Source organism: Phalacrocorax carbo, chromosome 8, assembly GCF_963921805.1.
Source record: "Phalacrocorax carbo chromosome 8, bPhaCar2.1, whole genome shotgun sequence".
In the NCBI taxonomy this organism is placed as follows: Eukaryota; Metazoa; Chordata; class Aves; order Suliformes; family Phalacrocoracidae; genus Phalacrocorax; species Phalacrocorax carbo.
In genome coordinates, this window is record NC_087520.1 from 30,912,074 (window position 1) to 30,930,604 (window position 18,531).

An 18,531-nucleotide genomic window follows, 5' to 3' on the forward strand; every position below is an offset into this window, starting at 1 on the left:
TATTGAACAGTACAAGTAGATAAAATTGCAATATATTTTCCTGAACAATATAAGCTTGTTATCTGGCAGCTTGGTGACAACTCTAAGTTGTCTTGTGGATAAAGACTCTGATTTTTTGTGAAGACTAAAAATAAAATGTGAATTTTTAAAAACTTGAAATACAGTCAATTTTTTAAAAAAACAGTTTTATTTTATTTTATTCCAAAGAGAGGACCAAAGTCTGCATACATAACCTAACCTCCTGTCAGATTTTACCTCACGAGGAATGTGAACTGACCTCAGAATTAAGACTTGTAGATCTCGCTTTTCTGCAACCACAAATACATTCTAAATTTTCTGACCATATTTTGCCTTTGCAATAATCCAAAACTGATTAACAATGTAAGAAATAAAAGATCAAAGTAACTAAAATAAAAATAAAGATAATTTTAAAATATTCACTATAATGCCTAAATATTCACTATAACACCAAACCAGAAATTTATAATATCTTCTTTGACTCCACCTTAGGTAGCAGAAGGCCTGTCTGAATTTGTAGCAATCAGGTTTTCATACTTCATTTCAATTTCCTGTTGCAGTTCCTGTATGTCAGTAGGTAACAGGCTACTTTGATATCCCATGGTTTATCCAGGTGGAGCTCTAGCTGCCAAGCCACCTGCTCTGCAGCAGAACTCCCTTTAGAGAAGCATTCTGAATGCAAAGGAGTGGCTCCTGTCATTTGTGCCTATGTCACATTTACACAGACTTCTTTCTAAATTGTGCAAATTCTAAATATAGGGCTTCAAACAATGATCCTAAATAAACAAAATGCTATTTTAACCTCATCTTGTTCTTTCCACAAAGGAGGAGCAAGAGGACATAGGAGAAAGGCAATTATTTGTAATATTTTTGACAAATTATTTTAATCAAATTTTGCCAAAAGCCAGTTAGAAATTTGCTCAGCATTGCACTAAAGCTGATAAATTTCCAGTAAAGATTACTCTTATGAATTGTTTAAAGGCAGAACCTCTTCATTTGTCTTACTTTCAGAAAAGTAGAACAGCTAAGAAATAGTTAAAACTAAAGAATTAGAGGACTGAAACTAATTAGCTGTCTTAAAGAAGTCCTTAAATGGTCTTTCAATGCTCTTTTTCTTGTTGACCCTGTTCTTCCTCATTACTTTTTCTTCAGGCAACATAGGCCTTTACTCATATACTTCTAAACTGAAGAATAGGGTCAGACCTTTAAAGATCTGGAGACACCATCCTATTGCCTTAGAAGTCATTCTTCGTCTTGATACCTTCAGTCTCTTAAGTAGCATCCCTGAAAACCTCCAGTTCCACCAGCTCATTTGAGATATGCTATGCTTAGAGGAACACTTTAGAAAATAAGCAAATGCTTTAAAGCTTTTGCTAAACTACTTTTTTTTTTCTCTAAATCATGACAGACAACTAAAATTCTTTAAGATAAGTAAGTACTTGTAGCTAGGCTCCTCTTGTGTATCCAAATACACAATATGTTTCAGAGGAAGAAAAATAGATAAAACGTGTACCATCATCACTGATTATCTGAAGGTTCTCCTTCAAACTAATTCTGCCAGAAAGGAAGATATATCAACTCTGTCCACACTGATGCCTACTATTTCAGTGTTATTAGATCTAAGAGAGATAATAAATGAAGATAAGCACAGTACTACTTGCAATTTGTTAAAATGAGGTTAGCATCATAGTGCTTGGGTCTTTAAATATTGTTATACAGTGAAAGAAAAGAGGACTACACTGTCAGTTCACAGCTGGTGGAATACTGCACCAAATAACCACCCTATTCAAGTCACCAGTATCCTTATTTAACTTCTTCCACCTTGACCCAGAAAATACATCAGTCACTTGCTATTTTTATAATGAAATGCTGATCTATGCAAGACTGTGCTGGCAGCTTTATACAGTACTTTCACTGCAACATTCTGCTGGCTGCCAATCTCAGAAAACCCCTTGGTGTTGTTGAACAATAAGAGAGCACTGACCTTTCCTTCCTCTCCAATGAATGAACTATTTAAAAGCTAAGGCCACTGTAGAGATAACACAAACTAATGAACTGATGGCAGGTGTCATCAGTGGAGTGTTATGTTACTGTGATTACAAGTATATGTCCATTTATATCACACAAGCATCTCAAAGCAAAGACAAAAAAATAGCTGTGCAGGTTTGTAAGCCTCATCTAAGAGAAAAACTTCTTGGTACTTCTATCGAGCCTAGCTTTACATTTCTGATATGGAAACTTCACTATCAGAAAATGTCATAATTTCCCACAAAAACCTTGGTGCAACTTATTGTTGCTTCTTTATATATTTTAAAAGGTTTTTCAGTAACTGCAGGAGGAAATCTATACAGTGTCTTCCATTTTAGGAATTTGTATTATTCAGCATTAGTATTAACAAATTTTTTTTCTTCCTACTTGTTCCAATCTCTTTTTTTTCTTCTGGCTTCAAATTTTTTTTTTCTTCTTTTTTGCTGTCAATAACCCCATGGCAAACCCTAAAAATCTTCAGTCATGTTTACACAATTCTGTGGAACTTTCTCTAAACAAAACCAATTGGAAAAAATCTCTTAGCTTAGCCCCATAAGCTCCGGTACCAAAGCATAAAAATTCACTGATGACTTAAAAGAATGTGATAATTTCAATCATCTCTTCAGACTTCATTCCAATAAATAGATTTTAAGCACATGCCTAAACTAAATCAGAGAGACATTTCTGAACTGCAATTATGTTTTCTAATTTCAAGCTTTCTGCTTTAGAAGTGCAAAAAAGATACTAAAGTTCTATAAGCATTTTATGTTCAGAAACTACACAAGAGCTAGATTATGAGTGGGATCATATAGTTGCACAAAGAGACAAAGGAATCAAGGATCCTCATTCAAACACCTCTGGAAAGCACTTTCATCTTTGACTTATTTACACAAATGTTCAACACTCACTCTTTCCCTGCAGCTGAGGTATAGCTAGTGATGAGTGTCTCTGCTGGCCAGGCAGACACATCACAGGAGAGCTTTGATGTGAAGCAATCCCCACCCCAAAACCAAAGATGTTAGAAGAAGCTGTAACTCTTTGTTCCAACTTGTGTCAAAGGTCAGTCTGTCCTATTCACCCATTTAAATTATTTATAAAGCCACAAAACAGAATATCAAAACAATTCACAATCTGTAATGCACATTTCAGAGGGATTTAGGCTTTTATTCAATAGCCCCAGAGAGGTACACAACTGCTACTGGCTTTCATTGTGTCAAACCTGTGAGGTTTTTCTCCTGTTTCCATCACTAGTTAGTTATAAATCTAGCCTGAAGACACCAGTACTGTAACAGAGTTCATCCACATAGATTCAACTGTGGGACACGAACCAACGTGGCAAAGTGAATATTGAATATCTTGGGTTTTATCAATTTAAGTAAAACCCACTTTAAAAAATTTTTTTTGCTTATGTCATAATTTCTGTTAAAATTAGTCATAAGAATGTTAAAAGCCAATACAGTGTTTTGTCCAGAAAGACTGCAGTGATCCTTCCAATTGAAATGCTTTTACGCCGTGGGAACTGACAAACATCTCTCTGAGTAGTAAATCAATCAGCATCAGAAAGAGCCATTCCAGTGCCGCGCATTGACACAGTTAGTATTTGCATGTATAGGTTGCTTTTTATAATGATAATAACAACTGTGTGATCATGAATTCTATGAAAGGAAAGACCAGTCTTTATCTCAGCAAGACTAAATAGGATTGAGAGGCACCTTAAAGGTCTCATTGTGTAAGCCGCACTGGATTTGCTTTCATCATATTATTTAAAAGAGAAGGGATTGCCCAAAGCAAGGGTAATCAAGACCTAAAGAGTGACTGCCTAAGCAAAATGACAGATTAATACAATCACTGAAAAAAAAAGAACACAGCACTAAGGAAAAGTCCATTTAAAATAGAAAAGCAGAGAAAATACATTCAAATGCTTTCTTTTTACAACGTTATGATTACTAGAGAGATTTCTTGGCTGAAATGTGAGTGGCCATTAACCCAAAGTTTGAGACAGTGAGGAAGGAGAATCAAAACTTAGTATTAGGAGGATAGATTCCATTTCTTGAGCTGGATTTATCTTGTTCTCCCCCTCTCTGCAAAATAGGGAAAAGCTACTGTATGGTTAGATGCACAGCATATTAGATAAATAGCTTAAACCTCTTTCCCAAACATGCATATGCTGGAAATTTAGAAACTACATAATGTTATATAGGGACTTTAATTGACAGCAATGATACAAAAAAAAAAAAAAAAAAAAAAAAAAGCAGACTGTAAGATAAGCTGGGGCAAGTTTCCAGGAGATAAATAGAGTTACCGTAATGTAAAAGGTGGTCATTTTGCACCGGGGGAAGAGGGGAGACAGGGCAGGGGAGACGGGGTGGGGGGGCGGGGGGGCAGGGGGGATGACGGCACACACGACAGTGAGAGAAGGCTTCTTTCTGGCTCTTGGTAAGAAAGAACCAACAACAAATGGCTTAATAAAATAGATGTTTTTAAAAGATAGAATAAAAAGAGAAATATAGATAGCAAATCTGACAAGATGGGAACCTCATGGTTGTACAGCATCGGACAGACCCTGGCTGGATTTCCCCACAGCACGCTGTGCAGATCCTGTCTGTAAAGAGAAGCGCTCTGGTTTGGGTCATCCAAGCTAATGTATGATTTCCATACAAGAAAATAATTCTATTCATCATTTCTACTGTCAAACAAGAAGGAAGCTCACACAATAACTTCTTGCTGTACTTTTAGACAAAGATGAGGCACATAGGTAGCGTAATTGCCAGTACCAAGTGGGAGCTGCCTGCAGGCTGCTCGGTCAAAATGAGCTGGCTGAGGTTATCTTGTGACCAAGGAAATCACGCAGCCCAACACAGGCCTGAAGGCTAAGCTGTTCCCACAGCCCAGCACAGGTTTGGGCCTGCTCAGGTTAACGCTATTGTGGATCACTAACTCCTCAGTATACAATGGTGTCCTGGTTAGGATCAATACAGTGTTGTAGGAAAACTGGAGATTCTTATTCTTCTGAAATGATCATTTTCACAGAAAACACTAATGAGGAGAACCAATCTAATTTAATGGAGGATTTTGACAAGTTTTTAGAGGGAAAGGACCAGCCCCCATTTTATTATAAGAAATGTTCAGTAAAAGATAAAAAAAGTGTTTATCTCACCACAGGCTTCCTGAATCACTGTTGTGGCAGACTACTAAACAATTAAGTATTTTCAGTGAAGAAATAACAGTAATTTCTGAAATATTCTTGCTTAAAAAAATCAAATTATACTTATTTCAAGTGAGAGAATAAAACCATAATCTTTAAAAAATGTTTTGATTATTTATCCTACATAAAAGAAAAAAAAAGGTTATTTAGTATCTCTAAATTCATTTCCCAAATACATATAAGGAGAAATGGAAATGCTGAAAAAAAAATGTGCTGACATTCTTTCACATTTGACTTCTTTGTGATCACTTTTAAGAACAATTAAACAAACAATTCCCAAACAAGAATGCTGTCGATCCACTCGCCAAATAATCAAAGAAAGCAAATTTTGGATTAAAAATTGGGAGATTTTGCACAAGAAAATGGGTTCTTAATATGATTCCCACCCTAGAGAATGAAAAGAAAATAACATGTGATGTCTGCATCCCATCAAAACAGCCTGAAATTAAAGATAAGAAAATTGAGAATCAGAGCAAAACTTACACGTACCTTTATGCTGAAATAAAGAAAAATAAAATACATTCAAAGGAACATTTGTATAGATAGACGTGACCATGCAAAGAGAAAAGGATTACATCTGATAAAGAGTTAACCACTGAAACAAGTTGATCCAGCTCCACCTGCAGCTGTAATTAAAATCAATGACTTGTAAGATGCTGTCTTAAATGTGACTCTGGGTACTGAGCATTACAATAGAGAAGGTCAGGGAAGGATAGAGCAAGTCAGGGAAGGGAAGGTCAGGGATGGAAAGGGAATTTCACAAAGGGAATTTCAGGGAAGGGATTTTCAGGGAAGGGAAAGGAGAAAGAGGAGGAGAGGAAAGGAGCTGGAATTATAGAAGAGAAGACAATGTTAGAGAAGAGGAGGTCTAAGTAGAGAAGATGGGAGAAGAGAAGGTCAAGAAAAAGGTGAGAGAGGAGGAGACGGGAGAAGGGAGGGGATGGGATGGGAGGGGAAGGCAGGGCAGGACAGGGCAGGTTCACCTAAAAATTATGTTCTTAAGTAATGCCATGCTTCTTAGTGATGAATATAAGAACCATTAAAAACCGTTGGATTTTATATTAGGAAGAAATACACATTCTAATATGCACTAGTCTCCTTTTTCCATTGTCCATATTTTCAGTCAGTACAAAGCAAATCTAAAAAGTAAGAAATTCATGTACTCTAGCCATCAGGGGCTGTAACATTTATATTCTGGTGTATGTATTACAGCTAGTTCTAGACTTTGATCTAGTGCATGTACCCTCATTCGGGTGGAGGGCTACTGTTGTTTGAAAGCTTTCCATCTCACAGTAGATACAGAAATGTAAAATATTAATATATTGATTCCACTACCCTGGATGGCAGCAAATTCACATCTCAGCACAACTGGTCAGGATATTGTGTAAAATAAAGGCAAAGTCTCATCAGCTTCAATGGCATATCTAAGATCCACTATCAAAATGACAATGCATGTCAGTTTCAACAAAGATACTCTCATCCTAAGCTTTTTTGAAGGATATGAATCTGTATTAGAAAAATACCATATGGAGAAATTAATGCATTTAGGTCAAAACGTGTGTTACGGCTATGACCCCAGTACTGAACTACCATCTCAAGTTTAAACATCATGTCAGTGGTGCCAAATATGCCTATTACAATGCAGAGAACCTAGTGATAAATCATCACAGACAAAGATGGTACGTAGTAATAGACATCACCATGGACCAATAGAATTCTAAAGGGAAAAAACCAAATACATCCCTTCAAAACAAATAATCCAACAAGAGGTTTGTTGGGTTTTTTAAGTTTTCCTTGTAATTTACACTTATTGAAACCTCTAAAACAGTCAATAGAAACATTCTCCAATGAAGCCACCTGCCCCCATTTTCATATAGAACTATTCATGTCATATTAAAACCATGTCCTTTCACAACTACACAAAACATGGCCATAGGCCTTGTTGCTATTTACACTATAGGAGTGTATGTTGCTGCAGTAGTATTAAGGGCATGGAAAGTGGACGAAGAGTAACCCTGAAAGTACTCTTTGGAAGCTTTGTTCAGTCTCGCGTATAGGTGTTGGAACTGAACACTGTCTAGCAGCTACCATATACCTAAATGAGAGCAATTGTATGAGCTGGGTGCATCATATGTAGTAGAATACAGGGGATATAACAGCCTAAAGCCCTCGGCATGGGAACAAAGAACAAAGCATGGGAACAACTTATCCTCATGTCTGCAGCCTCTGTATCACTTCACTGACTGCTATGGTCTATCTAGTAGGAAAGCTACCGTTTTAAGGACTCCATTTTGGTCTTAATTTTAAGTCCCATTAGACTGCCAGAACTGTAAAAAGTAGTCTTAGTATAATTAGCAAGAGTCTTTTAAACTTCATTTTGTGCTAAATCAGAAAAAAAAAATGGTTATTGCAGCACCACACACTTATCTAGCTATTGAATGAATATTGCAACATGTCAAAAAAGGTGCCAAAAGGTAAACTTCCCTTACAGCCAGAACCAAAGTGTATACATTGAAGAGACAAGCAAACAGGAAGTTGCAGTAGGTTGTCCCCTGCTAGCAGCCAAGCCCCCCCACAGCCGCTAGCTCACTCATCTCCCAGCAGTGGGGTGGGGAGAAAATAGGAAGAACAGAGGAGCAAGAAAAATCATGAATCAAAATAAAGAGAGGGAAATAATTAACCAGTAACTGTTCCAGGCAAAACAGACTCAGCTTGGGGAATTTAACTTAATTTACTGCCAGTTAACATAAATTTTGAACTATTCAGTTGGGTGTTGGGAAACAAAGAAGACAAACATTTACTTTGGGAAAATACCAGGCTCAACTCTTTTACTTCACTCTAGACATCTCTCCTCCCTCGTTACTGCTGCAGGTTACACTCAGACCCTTCAGTGAGGCAATGAGTAGTGCAGGCAGTTGAGGCCAGTGTACAGCGGTTTCTCTCTGCCATTCCTCATTTCTCATCCATTTCCCATACTCTGCACGGGTCCTCCACAGGATGCAGTCCCTTCAGTGATGAACCTGCTCTAGCATGGGCTTATCCACAGGCCACATTCCCTTTGGGGCTATACCTGCTCCACCATGGGCTTGTCCCTTTGGGGGCGTGCATGTTCCACCATTGAGCAACTGCTCCTCTAATCTTGTGCCCTCTCTTCCCACCTTCCATGCATTCACCTGTCCATTCTTAAAATATGTTTTCACAGAGGCTCCACAAACTCCTCCAAATGGCTTGGCTTTGGCAAGTGGTGGGTCTATTGCCAAGCTGGCTGGAAACAGCTGTGTCTGACACACAGGAGCCCTGAACACAGAGGCTACCCTGCAGCCACCTCTGCTACTAGAACCTTGTCATTTACACCTAGTACAGAAGTTAGCAATTATTAGCCTGCTACTGTTCTGTAAAGATCTAGAGAAAATGTGGACTTATAAGGATGCTTTCCTCTTAACAGAGAGCACATTTGAAAAATTAAAAGGGGATTTCTGAGCACTTTGGTTATGAACAGCAAATGAAAAATAAAAGGAAAGACAATAAAACTTTCTTTTTCTCTTGTTCATGCCACTAATATCCATCCGTACGGCAGGTCTTTTACAGAACTTGGAATAGTACAAAAAGGTGAGAGAAGCTTTAAGAAAGAAAAAGAAGAGCAGGTAGTCCTGAGGTTAATTTCATTAATATAAAAGGCTAACACTATCTTATACACAATCTGCTTTTTCTTCTTTCCTGTCTATTAATTGTTGTAATTCCATTTAAAGATTATATTTAAATGTATTTGACTATGTCAATGAAAGAAAGAAGGCTTTGGAGGGTTCCCTTCAAAACCACTTTAATAAAAATGGACTTAAAGTCATTTGGGGTGTTTATAAGACTATTGGCCTTCTTTCTTTTCTATTTTTCTCTGCAACTCATGGATCACTAATGATGGCATTTTCATCAAGCAGCAGTGACATGCTAAATTAGTCTATATCCTTTTGGCAATTTAACAATGAGCATTAACTATTAAACTTTAAAACCAAACAACATCATTGATATAAAACTAGGAGTTTTTCAAAATAAGATAATTAGAAAAACAAATACTCTTTAATGCTGAATTTTTTAATAAAATGGATGCAAAATTAAACGTGTAGAACATGACAGATGAAGAAGCCAAAAAGACATACAATTTAGTAAAGTATAAAATGCAAACTGTTCATTCCTATTTATCACTACAACAGGGAAATGTCAAGGAGTTTTAATGCTTAATGAGCCCACTGAGCTTAGAATGCACCAATTGCAACATTTTAGCTAATTGGCTACAACATTTTTGTCTTCAAAGTCCATCCTCTGTGGCCCTTTCCTCCTCTTCTCCCCTTCCAAAATGGCTGTGCAGACACTCTGAGCATCTTGCCTGGACTAAATTACACCTTTTACAGTATACTGGGTAGTTTGTGGGTTATTTTTGAAGAAGGCAGTTCAGACGATATTTCAGAAAGGATTTTTTGCTTTTGGCATGGCTGACATTTGTTTTGATAGATAATGATCTAGTTAATAAAGTAATGGTGGAACAGTAATCAGTTCAGCTTTGTAAGCGTGTTGCTTCATCTTTTATACAACCTCACATTAAACCAAAAAAGCTCTGCTAAGCTATCTTTATCAGACATATAGTATTGATATCAGATTTATAGTACAGAAAAATAAATTGCTGACATTATATTAACCAATATTCCTAGAGACCTTTAATCTCAATGTGAAGTCTACTCTTGGGAGTATGAGGGAGGATTAAGTATTTCTGGCTTGCTTAAGCCAGAAGTTATTTTAGTCACCTATGTCTGTAGCTTTGGTACACATACACCACATAACCTTGTGCTAGAAACAAGAACATAGGGGTACCAGGACACAAACCTTTTTTCACTGTGACTCCAGAATGGGTGCTTGCCATAGAATTTACAGCCTAGATTATATGCTAACCAATGAAGAACATGAATTACCACACAGACTTTCTGCTTTTCTTTTTTTACGTAGTTATAATTTAAATGCAATGTAAACACACTATCACCTTTCCAAGTTTTACATCATCCACTGAAGCCTACTTTATGTAACATTTTAAAAACATATCTACAGATGACTGTGAGGCTTCTTGGGAGGTATATGAGGTTGGCATGTTTCTTTTGGAAGCTACCAAAGTAGGTCATGCGGAATAGCATCTAGCCTAGGTGTAATTTGCCAGGCAAGAGCTAATATAGGCTGATACATTGTGATGATCCAGAAAAGTCAGATAAGTCAGACATAGGTAAATTTCAAAGCTGTACAGAATGATTTTGAAGGTATTTGATCCACAGGAGACTCCACACAGAAAAACAAGGATGTGAGCCCAATTGCTAATAAAAGAAACCATAGGCACATCTTTCTAGATCATTAGGTTTTTAAGATCAGGAAATCAGGCAGCAATCTGTTTAAATCTTGAATCTGCAAGATTTAGATTAAACCAGATAAGCACACCTCTAGTTACTGCTTTTCTGGCTCTATTTTTTTCTCACAGATATTAAATAACTACTCCAGAACTTAATGATGAGATTATCTAGCTAATTCAACAACTCTTTTTGGAAACAATGTATTTCCAAAGTAAAATAGAAGCAGTCCTCAGCTAATGGGTGTCACACCACTCCATTTGCGGACACTAGGTTTGGTTGTGTTTTTTCTATTAGGTTCTGAAATAAGTACTGTTATAAGTACTGGTTTGCATACAGTAGTCAGATGAAAAAACAGTTCTTTTAGAAATGCACTTAAGCATGTGCATAAACCCTATTAAAGTCAAGGGACTTATACTATGCTTAAACACTTTCTTATATAATCATGTACCTAAGCATATATGCATGTAATTTTCTGGATCAAGAAATGTGAATTGGATTTGTAACTTGTGTCTTTAAAACAACTGTAATGAATTAAATAATTTTTTACAAAATCAGATAAAAATCTGATGATCTGGTAATTCTGAGATAATCTGTTGGGGATTATAAATCAATTTTCATACCTGAAGTTACACTGCCTTAAAAATACATTTTTTTAATTTAAAAAAATATTTTTTTAATTAAAAAAAAAAAAAACCAACAAACAAACACACACAAAAAAACCCTTATTAAAACCCCTGTCCTTGTATAAAACATGCATTGGATTCTCTGCAAAGATGGAGTTCTTGCACCAAACAAGAATCTCTTTTTGGTTCCATCAGTTTTCTTTGATTTATCTTCCTGACAGTAAAGATGTGTCAGATGGCAATGCTTATTTTGACTGAAGATTATCTATTCAGCTAAACTTAAATTAAGACAGTAGGGAACATTTCATCTCCTCCCTCTAAATAATGCTGCCACCCTAAATCCCAGTAAATATGTTTTATTGGTATTAGACCTCAAAGATTTAAAATATCCCAACCAAAAAAACATGCTGAGTGATTGATACATATTACCATTGTTAAGAGGCAGCTGACACCAGCTGGCCTCATGCTTCATCCAACTTCCCCATTAAACCTGCCTCACTGCTCTGAATGAGTTTATATAGCAGGGTCTCTGGCAAAACCTTGGAATGCTGTCAAGCCACACAATCATAACTATTCAATATAGTGTGCATAATTGCATCAGCAGGGAGAGAAAAGACTATTGAACAACCAAAAGGTACAGAGCTTTACTGAGTAACATTAGCACTTGAACGTTACATAGTAACACTGTCTTTCAGACCATCCTGGTTGGGAAACGATCCTTTCACCTCCACAACTGCTAAGCTTTACTAGGTTGCAGAATGACAAGTGTTAAAAAAAATGAAAATAAATAAATAGAAGTTGGAAAGAAAAAGGGGCAGGTGGGGAACAAAACCGTGAAATATGTGCAGTTGATTAAGTGGCTGAAACCACCACTTTTGTGTTATGTATCGATTTTCACAGGTTTTTTTTTATTTATTTGATTGATGACAATGGTGTTTCATGTCAGCTCAAGCCATAATAATATTTTACAACCATGTTTGTGAGAGCTGAACTAAATGAGAACAATTGGATCAGAAGGTCCTCAGTCACATTTCTTTGATTTAGTGAACCAGGAACCTATCTTTATTGTGCTGTTGCTAAAACCATCAGTAATTAAAGCTGAGTGCTTAAATCTTTGAAGTTCATCAAACAACATGCCCAACATGTTTGTTTATTGCTAGAGATGTGCTAAACCTTGAAGTCAACCCACCCAGCAAAAGTAGTTCTCCAAAGATTTGAGGAACCACAGGGAGTATTTGTTATTTAGAATAATTTTAGAGGCAAAATACACACATTTTCTTTTAAATACTATTCAGCAAATAGTTCCCAAATTGATTAAGAAATACAAAAACAATATGGGTTTTGGTGAATCTTCCCATGCTAATCTTCTGCAAAAATGGAGATGTATTACATTCAGGAAGTAATGCCAATGAAAAGAATGAGGTTCTGATTAGAAAAAAAAAAACCAAAACAAAACAAAAAAACCCCAACAAAATTAGCATACTTGTAGGTGCACTCCCATTCAGCAACAGTTTTGAGAAATTTACTTAAGTTTGAAAAGACCTTAAGAATATACCTAAAATAAAGCACATGCTCAAAAGATTCATTGAACCAGAGTTCAAAATATTGCTTTTAAAAGACAGTCCAGCACATTTCAGACTTTCACTTCACTAGCTTCATTAACAAAGAAGGGATGAGCTGTGGTATTATACTATTGCTAGTTCTAATAATAATGTTCTCCCTTACAAAGCCACAGCTGCTATTCCTTTAAAACTGTATGAAAAAAAATAACTCCTTGAGTTCTCTCCCTCTACCTGAACCAATCTTCAGGACCTAACCTCTCTTTAACATTGACTTGAATAATAAAAAACTTCACCTATGTTTGAAAAATATGCTACTTTTGAAGGTCTCTAATTCACTAGTACCTGTCACTATAAGGGACTTTGTGATTTATCATTTTTATATATATAAATTAAATAATTTATTTAAATAACAAACAGTGACACTCAGGTAAAAAAAATATCTTTTGTCAGACAAGAAAAGTCCTTGTTTGAAGAAAAATATACCTGGGAACTCATACCAAACTTGTCCTATGGAGAAGTTCATACTAACAACTTTCTTCCAACAGGTAAGACTAAACTTCAAGTATGATTTTTTTCATTACTCCAACAAGAACAGCTTGTAGCACAAAAATTAAAGGTCAGAAAAAAACAAGGTTTCTTTTGGCTTTTGTACCTTTCCTGTGCTACAACAAACTTTAAGTTCACTGTATTTTGGTCAGCATTTGTGATTTTCAAAGAACACTCACCAGAGAAACTATTCTCTTCAACTGTAAGCTTGTCATTTATGTCATATGGTATGATATGACGTATCATATGTGGTGTAGGATCCTCCCTCCTCTTCATGGTCGTGATCTATAAGAGAATCAGGTCTTAAGCCCTACTGTAAGAATAGCTAAGATCACCTTTACAAGGATATGAATAGTAATTACCTCCAACTGTATGGTAATACTTTTTCAAAAATATCTAGGATTCAGTTGAACATCAGAATTCTGGTTTCTTAACAAATTTTAACATCTGACTTTTTCCCCTGCCAATTTTTCTTCTTTCTTGTGAAAGTACATTTTTAATTGCTTTTTGAAAAAAGTGTCAGTTTCACAATTTTGTATATATTTACAAACTACTTTTTTCAATAAATTTCAGTAATATAATGGCTGAATAATGAGTAATATAAACATTTTATTTTCATGCATTTACAAGTGTTAAAGTTATTTCAGTTATTTTATTTTTAACCATCTATTATATTGTCTTCTTTTGATGTAGCAGTAAGAAAATATATTAGCTATTATAAATCACATAAAATTATGAAAGTATAAAGCAGAAAAAGGAAAATATTAATAGAAAAATACATTTTCTTAAGAGAAATACTGAGTTTTCTGAAACTACTAAAATATTTTATTTTCTTCAGGGATTTCCAAAAATCAGTACACTTTCACAAAAATAGTTTGTCAAAATAGCTCTTTTCCACCAAAAAAAAAAAAAAGCAATAAGAATTTTCTGACCAACACCAAGTATTGCAATTGATGATTTTGATGGCAGAATATCACTGGGATTAACAAATACGATACGTTTCTATAAGGAGCCAGTTTTAGCAGAGAAATCGTTCAAGGAGGGCCCAAACTCTTTTCTACTTAAAAGAATGTTCTGTTGCTTTCAGCAGCTGTTTTTCAATGGGACTTTGGGGTGTAAGAGTTTGAGGTTTCCTTGGAGCGCTCTGAGGGACCCCAGTTTAATGTTTTTCTTTAAAACACAACAATAGCAGAAAGGTGTCCTGTTTATGCTAACTAATAATTTAAAACCAGACTCTGCAATGCGTTAGAAAATACACAAGAGAGGGTGTTGTCACAGTGTGCCTGTGAGCACACTACATTAGTCACAGGCCTTTTTTTCCACCAACTGCAATGACTACATAATAGTCCAAGAATTACTCTTCTTCTAGACAAATGAATTTTTCTCTTATATTTAATGCAATGTACTATACACTACAAAAAAGGTCAGCACTGCAGGTTCACTTATGAGTAACATTTACTTCCACTTTTCATGAGAGGACAACACACAGACCAAGCAGAAGTCAGAAAGGCAGCCCCAGTGCACTAGTACAGCAGTGTAGCTGCTCTCTGTACAAGCAAAGTACTTTGTGCAGCAAAATTATTTTGCCAAACTCAGGGGCAGCTGTGCTAGAAGAAAAATATTATTTTAATACAGTCACTGCTTAAAATATTTAACTGGATTAACATGAAGTCAACTGTCCTAAATAGCTGAGCTATAATTAACTATGTATCTAACAGCTTGAAACAATAAAAGCAACCTTTATTGACCACGTTTGTTAACCGCTGTTTTTTCACCATACCCAGGTTAGCAAAAAGGCAATTTAATACCAGCTGGTATGTGCAACAGTTAGAATGAGGTAGTCAGATAATGAGAACATTGAATTGTAGCTAACGTTCAGTAATTCATATGAAGAAACAAAAAGGAATGCTTTGTTTGCCAGCAGTAGATTCTTCTAATGAGTAACAGACCATGGAATTTTAATTTTCAGGACACTGCACACGTATCTTTCAGTACAAGGACTCTCCAGCAAAGCATCCTGATCTATTAGAAGTTTGGGGGTTTTTTATCCTCATGACCAAAAGCCTTCTCAGTATCGATGACCTCCAACATGTTCATTCTGAAATATATCAAGGTCAGTTCTGTAATGTGAATCATCTTTCTTAGTACAAACTGAAAACATTCAAGGTTTCTCTATCACTTTCAGGGTAGTTGTGATGCTAATTCCTATCCCATTCTTTTTACACAATAAATACAAGAATTATATATTCCATATATATGTTCTGTAGAACAACAAAAGTTGGAATTTAACCACCTGTCAGATACTAAATCCCTAAAATTTCCAACTATTAGCTGAGGATGAGTATGGAAGACGTAATGGACAGCTGATCTTCTCACATCTAACACTTAGTCGGTGGACCTGCAGGGCTGACTGTTGGTTATGCAGAATATCTAGAGACCACAGTGAATATGCTATAGACTTTCAGATATTTCTAAAGAGAAAAATACTGACCCAGGCACAAATTTAGATGAAGCAGATGCAAATTTTGGGCCTTGTTTTGTGTTACTGTGTATAGGCTATGTGTAGGACTTATGCATGGCTTAGATGTTACTGTGGACATGTACTAATTATGTAATGAAGTGGGGTCCCTGCACCATTGCTGCCCTGAACTGGCATATAAATACAAAACAGACTAAGAAGGCAGCTTTATATAGTAGTCACTAAAGCCAGTAAACCGTGCCTTTTAGCTATTGTGTTTATACTGCTTAGCTGGTGTAAATTCAGGACTCTGCTCTGTGATGTGTTTCTCTGCAGAGAGATGCCCTTAGTGTGCTTGCATTTCTCCTCTCTATCTGTAAAATAGTTTTCATTGTGATACAGCAAAGACTCATTCAATATTATAGGGATGAGTGTTGTCCTGATAGATAAATAAAAATGTAGGAATCCCAGAGATCTATAAATATCATTCTTCATACTTTCAGTGCAATAGCTTATACTGATATAATGTAGCAACTACATGGTCTTTTGGTTGTGTACTAAGATAAAAAAATGTTAAGAAACCCATTGTTAAAAGAAAGATGGAGCTTAGTATGAGAGACTTAGAAATCATGTAGAAATGGGATGGGGAATTCAGTTATGGGTTTAACCCAATCAAGTATTAATATGCTGTGGAATACCATGAGATCATACTGTTGTGATTGTTATCACTTCTTTTTAACATTTAGGTTTAATCTTAGTGTTTACCATTTAGGTTCCCCAAATAAGACAGAAGTCACACCAAACACATATTTAGGGATTTCTGTACAGTAGGTGATTATGTCATTCATAATCTTTCAAAAGATACTAATCACTTCTACTAGTTAGACAGAAGTTACTAGATTAAAAACTTTGTGTTTAAAACTAAAATTCAGTAGTTGCAATAGGTAGCAAGACATACCACTCTGGTTGTTTTATCATACTAATGCCTCATCTGCTGAGTTACATAAATTTAAAAACCCTGGAAAAATTAGTATATTATAAAATATTCTGCTTTATCAGGCAAAAAGGAGGAATATGGATTGGAGAAAGAGGCTTAGCATGACCAAGAACCACTTGCAGTTCCCAGCCCATGTTAGGCTTCACTGTTTTCTCTACCCAGTGGCTTGACCAGTTGCTTAAAGAACCTTGGTTTTTCACAGGCAGCATGCTAACCTTGCTCAGCAGCAAAAGCAACAATTTTTCTTTCAGACATGGTCAGCATGCCACATCAGCATGATGTGGGTATGGAACCTACACTTCTGCATGATACAAACATTTCTTGCTACTATTCTGCTGTGTGGGGAATTCTTCAGTTAACTGGTTTCAGATAAAGACCTGTATATCCTATGATCATCCTGGTGTACTTGGGTCCTGATTCAAAACTGAATTCAAATCTGCAGTATTGTTCCCATTGGCTCCAGCAGACTTTGGCTTAGGCCTTTGCTAAGCATTTATAGGAGCTATCCACTTCCCTTAGTTGGTTTGCAAAATAGATCACACTTTGTTATAATGCTAGACAGTGCTGTGCAATGCACAAATAAGATACAAAGTGAACACTTAGTATTTTGAGCTAACCATAGGGGACGATAATCCTGTTCATGCTTCTGAGGTATTTTACCAGCTACGCTGATATAGCATAATTAAAATTCAGGATCATAAAAATCCTAATGCAACCACTAAAAATTTAACACCCTACTTTCAAGTTGGATAGTTGCTTTGAATCCTAAAAGTATCCAACTTAAATCTATTCTGTCAAATGGCAGTGTTACAAACCTGAAATGCAGACATGATAAACTGACAAATCATGTGATTTCAGTACCTTTATCTACTTCATCTACATACCTGATGTGTACTTGCCTACCTTTAATTGTAGGGATTTTCCTCTCTTTTTCAGAGGGTTCATAATCAAACTGTGATATCAGTATAAAGGTTATGCGACATCTACTTACCACACAGTGCAGTAAGTAATCTGCCATAATGCAGGATGGAAAATACCTGCCTGAATGCTCATCTGGTCTTTTCCAGTTTACAAGTTTTCCATACAAAGAATTAATATTTTGGCAACCAATGATGATTCATTTCAGAACTAAGCAGTTGATAGAATAATTTTTTAAAGTCAAGTCTGAAGTTCAGTTGTGCTCTTATTCACTAAGATTTCAGAGCCAAAAAAGTGCACGAGACCATAAATGAGTAACATCTCTTAATTTAGCCGGGGATGCTGATAAGAACAATACAGAAGCCAGCATAGAACAGTACATGGCACAATCATTACTTCGGTTTATATCAGGAATGGAATCACCCACCACTTCATATAAGGAAAAGACTTCCATAAACTTCTAAACAAACAACATTAAGCATATTTTAACTAACATCTACTTCTGGGAAAATTTGTAAGCTTCAGTTGCTAATACACTGCTAGAAGACAAAACAACTGTATTATACCCAATCATACACAATTATTCTAAAGGATATTTTATCACTGTACTTCAATTTAAAAGAATAGATGCAAAAAAAATTATACAGGATATTTTCACACAATATTCAAGTTTTTATTGAAAAGGTATGTTTTAAAAAATAGAAGCAATTTAAGTATTCTATAGCCAAGGTTTTTAATTTATCATAAACTTTGGACATATCTAAATTCAATCAATATCTAGAAAAGAAGAAT